This window comes from Sceloporus occidentalis, unplaced genomic scaffold (assembly GCF_023333645.1).
Source record: "Sceloporus occidentalis isolate IW3139 unplaced genomic scaffold, rSceOcc1.0.p SCAF_4, whole genome shotgun sequence".
In the NCBI taxonomy this organism is placed as follows: Eukaryota; Metazoa; Chordata; class Lepidosauria; order Squamata; family Phrynosomatidae; genus Sceloporus; species Sceloporus occidentalis.
Window position 1 is genome coordinate 36,301,282 of NW_028316984.1, and position 6,000 is coordinate 36,307,281.

Consider the following 6,000-nt stretch of genomic DNA (forward strand, 5'->3'; position numbering starts at 1 on the left):
CTGAGCAGGACTGAGAAGCATCGATGCGCCTTTGGTCCTGTCTTCCCTGTTTCTGGGGATTTTGCGGTGCCTTGTCCTCCTTTGCGGCCAGGACCTATCCCGGGTTAGAAGGAGGAGAGGGGGATCTGTGTCCGGGAAGAGACCCTGCAGAGGAGGTGCCCACTCCGGTGGCACGGCGGGCAGAGCAACAAGGGGGAACTGGCAAAAGCTAAGGCTGTGCCTGTGTGTGTGAGTGAGTGAGTGAGTGAGTGAGTGTCAGGGGCAGGGACTGTCAAGGCCTCCTGGGGAGAAGGCAGCTGGCCAGGGAATGGCGGAGGGAGTCCCCGGAGTCCCCAGGGAGAGAGCCCTCCAGAAGCCTTCACCCAACAGGTGACAGAGCCTCCCTCCTCCTCCTCCTCCTCCTCCAGCCCTGGGGTTTAATTGGAAGGGGAGGGAGAGGGCTCGCTTGTTTGTTTATTTGGGGGGAGGAGGAGGAGGAGGAGGGCCCCCCGCTCCCTGGAGGGACTCAGGCGGCACTGGAAGCTAAGTGGCCCCGAGGCGTTGCGCTTGGCTAACCCAGGGGACAAGGAAGCGGGGAGGAAGGGAGGCTCTTCTTCTCCTCTCCCAAAGAGGAGGAGGAAGAGGAAGAAGAAGAGGAAGAGAAGAAAAGAAATGGAAGAAGAAAAGGAGGATGAAGAGGAAGAAAAGGAAGAAGCAGAGGAAGGAGGAGGAGGAGGAGGAAGAAGGAGAGGAAGAGAAAGAGGAGGAAGAAAAGGAAGACTCAGAGGAAGACGGGGAAGAGGAAGAAGAGGACGAGGAAGAAGAAGAAAGGAGGAGGAAGAGGAAGGATAAAAGGAAGAAGAAAAGAAGGAGGGAGGAAGAGGAAGAGGAGAAAGAGAGAGCCCACCATCCAAGGGAATCTTGCGACCCAACTGACAGTGTGTGTGTGTGTGTCCTTGTTTGGTTGTTCTTTTGGTCTGACTCACTCTTCCTTGCCCCACGAGGCCTGGTGAACCCCCACAGGAGAAGTCCCCCTCCCGGTCCGCTTCCCTTTCCCCACAAACAGACCAGCCTTCTCTTTCCAAAGCTGTGCCCAGGGTTTAGCTATATTTTTGACCCCCCCCCTCCCCCCGGGCGCGGTCTGCTGTCTGAGCCATTCCCCCCCCGTTCCTCTTCGTCTATTAAAGTGGGTGGAATGCACTCAAACCAGTAAATAACAGCAAGAGGGGAAGGAAGGGGATGCCATCTGAAGCCGGAGGGACGAGGAGCGTCTCCCTCTCCTCTTCGGGAGGGTCAAGCGCTTTCTGTCGGGTTTCTTGGTGCTCCGAAAAGCCCCTGGTTTTTAAACAAAGCCCCGCGTGTTACGTGGAAGTGCGGCGCTGCCTGTTAAAACATTTGGGGAGGGGTCCCCGCGGTAATGACACCGGAACAAAGGCCCCGCTTCGGAGGGGATCATCATCGTCGTCGTCGTCACCCTTTTTAAAAGTTAAAGCAATTTTCGGGAGAATGGCTTTCAGCCGCCGCTTTACATTATTCAAAAAGGGCCCAAATAATGCGGCTATTATCATAGCGCCTGAATGCTGCCAGTCAGCCCCGAAAGTGCCATTTGTGCGGGAGGCTGCCGGGTGCCTTCGCTCGCCTCCTTCCTCCCTTTCTCTCTCTCTCTCTCTCTCTTCCTTTCTTTCTTTCTAAAGAGGGGGATATCAAGCCATTTCTTCCCGACCCAGACGGAGCGCGCGGAAATTGCCTCCCTTTGCTGCAATCAGGGCAATTTAACTGGAGTGCAATTAGCACTATTAAATGTCGATTCTGCATAAACAAATTTGACTAAGAAGCGAAAGTGGGGTGAGAACCTCATATAAACTGAACTGATTTCTTTTAAATATATATATATATATATATAGGAGGGGGGACGTATCCGGGTCTCCCACAATTGATCCGTGACGTTGTTTTTTTGTTGTCTCGGAATATATTTACATGGTAAATACAGAGTGGCTAAATCAACATGCATCTCTCTTCATTTCCCTCCCCCTCCTTCCTTGCTTGCTTCCTTCCCTCCCTCTCCCCCTCCTTCCCTTCCATCTCCCTAGGAATACTAATAAAGAAGAATGGGCTCATTAAAGGCTCCAGGCCTCCTCCCTTCCCCAGGAAAGAGGGCTGCCTCTTCTTGCATTTGCTCCGGCTTTGGATCTGGAGCAGCTCCCAAAGTTGACACTTGGGCGAGAGAGAGAGAGAGAGAGAGAGAGAGAGAGAGCCCGGAGAAAGAAGGGGCTCCTTAGGAAGGGTTTCCCAGGCGAGAGCCTTTAGAAGAAAGGGGCTTTCACCTCTTCCGCCTCCAAGAAGAGCCAGGGCCCTTCAGTACCCAAGAGGAGCCAGAGAGGAAGAGGAGAGAGGAAGAGGAAAGAGGAAAAACAGGAAAGGGAAGGGGAAGGAAAGGGAAAGAAGAAAGAGAAAAAGGAAAGGAAAACAGGAAAGAGAAAGAAAGGGAAGGAGGAAAGGAAGAGGAAGAGGAAAAAGGAAAGAGAAAGGGAAAGAAAAAGGAAGAAAAGAGGAAAGAGAAAGAAAGGGAAGGAGGAAAGAAAAAGGAAGAGGAAAGGGGAAAAGAGGAAAAGGAAAGAAAGGGAAAGAGGAAGAGACAGAGGAAGAAGAAAGAGATAGAGATAAACAGAGGAAAGAGGAAAAAGAGGAAGAGGAAAGACAAAAGATAAAAAGGAAAGAAACAGAAAGAAAGAAAGTGGAAAAACGAAAAAGAGACAGAGACAGAAGAAGAGGGAAAGGGAAAGAGAAAAGCAGAAGAAGGAAGAAAAGGAAGAGAGAGGAAGAGACAGAGGAAGAGGAAAGAGAAAAAAGGAAGAAAGAGGAAGAGGAAGAGCCAGAGGAAAGGAGAAGAGGAAACAGAAAGAGAAAGAAAGAGGAAAGAGGAAGAGAGAGGAGAAGAAAAGAAAGAGAAAGCGGGAAGAGAAAGACAAAAGAGCAAGAGCAAAAGAATGAAGGAAGACGAAAAAGAAAGAGGGATGGCGTTTACTCAGGAATCAGGACGGGATGCTCGTCTCTGTCTGTTTGCTCACAGATATGTATGCAGACGCTGGGCGTTTTATTTCTTTCTATTTATTGCATTTGTATGCCGCCTTTCTCCCAGAAGGGACCCAAGGCGGCTCACAGACCAAAGGAGCCCGCGTGGCGTGGGCTGGTTCGAGCCTTGGACGATGACTTGGGCGAGACCAGGGTTCGAATCCCGGCTGGGAGCGAGTCACACTCTCTCAGCCTCAGAGGATGGCAAGGACAACCATCTCGCCTCTGAAGAAACTTGCCAAGAATTAGGGTCGGAAGCGACTTGTAGGCACACAACAACCAGCCTCACGTCTGCACACGCGGGCATCTGGGCGGGCTCCGCAAAAGGAGTGACAGTGATCACACACACACTCCCTCCCCCAAAATAACTCCTACCAATGATGGCCCCCTCTCTTTCCTCCTCTCTCATGGCCGCCACCCGGTTCCCAATTCCCCAGGGACTACACACCCCAACAACTTTGGTTAAGAACAGGCTGCTGCTTCTGTTTTCTGGACCGTGTCTCTGTGTGCCTTTATGGGGTGGAGGGGGCGGAATCCGTTTTTCTGCAGTGGAGTCTGCACTGCCAATCTTGATTATTGTTACTATTAGTATTATTTCCCCTCCTCCGCTGGACAGAGTTTGTCATCTGGAGGCGAAGAAGGGAAGAAGCAGGACCTGGGGACCAGAGGGAAATCTCGTCTCCCAGGAAGAAAGGCACCCCAAGCAAACCTCCAGCTCCGAGGAGGATCAAAGGGCGGGGGGCAAATGCGAAAGCCGGGAGGGGACTGGGCCACTTCCCTTCTCCACCTCCCTCCTTCCCCGAGGGCTCCTTCTCTGTCGGTAAGCAAAGGCAGGGCTCTCCCTCCCTCCTACCCACCCCCTGCCAGCTCACCCCGAAGGAGGAGGAGGAGGAGGACAGGAAGGAGAAGGAGGAGGAGGAGGAGGAAGAAGAAGAGAAGAAGGAGAAGAGGAAGAGGAAGGAGGAGGAGAAGAAGGAGGAGGAGGAGAAGGAAGAGAAGGAGAAGAGGAAGAGGAAGGAGAAGGAAGAGAAGGAGGAGGAGAAGGAGAAGGAGGAGGAGGAGGAAGAAGAAGAGAAGAAGGAGAAGAGGAAGGAGGAGGAGGAGAAGGAGGAGGAGGAGGAAAGGAAGGAGGAGGAGAAGGAAGAGAAGGAGAAGAGGAAGAGGAAGGAGAAGGAAGAGAAGGAGGAGGAGGAGAAGGAAGAGAAGGAGAAGAGGAAGAGGAAGGAGAAGGAAGAGAAGGAGGAGGAGGAGGAGAAGGAGAAGAGGAAGAGGAAGGAGAAGGAGGAGGAAGAGGAGGAGGAGGAGAAGGAAGAAAAGGAAAAGGAAGAGGAGAAGGGAGAGGAGGAGAAGGAAGAGGAAGGAGAAGGAGGAGGAAGAGGAGGAGAAGGAAAAGGAGGAGAAGGAAGAGGAGGAGGAGGAAGAAGAAGAGAAGGAGAAAAGGAAGAGGAAGGAGGAAGAGGAGGAGGAGAGGAGGAGGAGGAAAGGAAGAAGGAGAAAAGGGAGGAGGACGAGAAGAAGAAAAGAGGAAGAGAAAGGAGAAGGAAGAGGAGGAGGAGGAGGAAGGAGGAGGAGAAGAGGAAGGAGAAGCAAGAGGAGGAGGAGGAGGAGGAGGAGGAGGAGGAGGAGGAGGAGAGGAAGTAGGAGGAGGAGGAAGAGAAGGAGAAGAGGAAGGAGAAGGAAGAGGAGGAGAAGGAGGAGGAAGAGAAGAAGAAGAGAAGGAGAAGGAAGAGGAGGAGGAGAAGAAGGAGGAGGAAGAAGGAGGAGAAAAAGGAGGATGAGGAGGACAAGGAGGAAGAAGAGAAGAGGAAGAGGAAGGAAAAGGATGAGGAGGAGGAGGAGGAGGAAGGAGGAGGAGAAAAAGGAGGAGGACGAGGAGGACGAGGAGGAAGAAAAGAAGAGGAAGAGAAAGGAAAAGGAGGAGGAGGAGGAAGGAGGAGGAGAAAAAGGAGGATGAGGACGAGGAGGAAGAAGAGAAGAGGAAGAGGAAGGAAAAGGATGAGGAGGAGGAGGAGGAGGAGGAGGAGGAGGAAGGAGGAGAAGAAAAAGGAGGAGGACGAGGAGGACGAGGAGGAAGAAAAGAAGAGGAAGAGGAAGGAGAAGGAAGAGGAGGAGGAGGAGGAAGAAGAGAAGGAGGAGAAGAGGAAGGAAAAGGAGCAGGAGGAGGAGGAGGAGAGGAAGAAGGAGGAGGAGGAGGAGGAAGAGAAGGAGAAGGAAGAGGAGGAGGAGGAGGAAGAAAGGAGGAAGAGGAAGGAGGAGAAGGAGAAGTGGAAGGAGAAGGAAGAGGAGGAGGAGGAGGAGGAGGAGGAGGAGGAAGAAGAAGAAGAAGAAGAAGAAGAAGAAGAAGAAGAAGAAGAAGAAGAAGAAGAAGGATGATGAGGAGGAGGAGTAAAAGGAAAACAAGACAAGGGCCCGGGAAGCCGCTCTCTTTGGCAGCCAGTATCTCCAAAAACTTGGTCCCTCCAGCACCCTCAGAACAACCTGCTTTAACCGCCTCTGCTCAGTGCTAGGGAATCCTGGGAACTGTCGTTTTGTGAGTCACTTAAAAGCGGTCTCAAACGGGATTGTGTCTGCAGTGGGTTTTGGACCTTGGCCTTCATTGCTCCTCTCTCTCCTGTTTGATTGTTGACCCCTTTCCCTGAGGAAGAAGCCTGCGGAGCTCCGAAAGCTTTCCGCAGGCTTTGAGCGCCTTTGGCCCCCTGAAGGCCTGGCTGTCGTGGGGGTTCGGGATGGGGACAGAGCCACCACTGGACCGTTGTCCTTGCGGGCCTTGGAGTGGTTTCCTTGGCAAGATGGTTTCAGAGGGGGGTCGCCCTGAGGCTGAGAGAGTGTGACACCGCCTCGGCCAGTCTCCAAGGAGGGGTCCGGGGGCAGAGATCTCCTCGCCCCAACGGAGTCTTACAAAATTAATTCTGGTGCCGGTTATTTGTGGCTAAATCAGTTTAGCAGCAG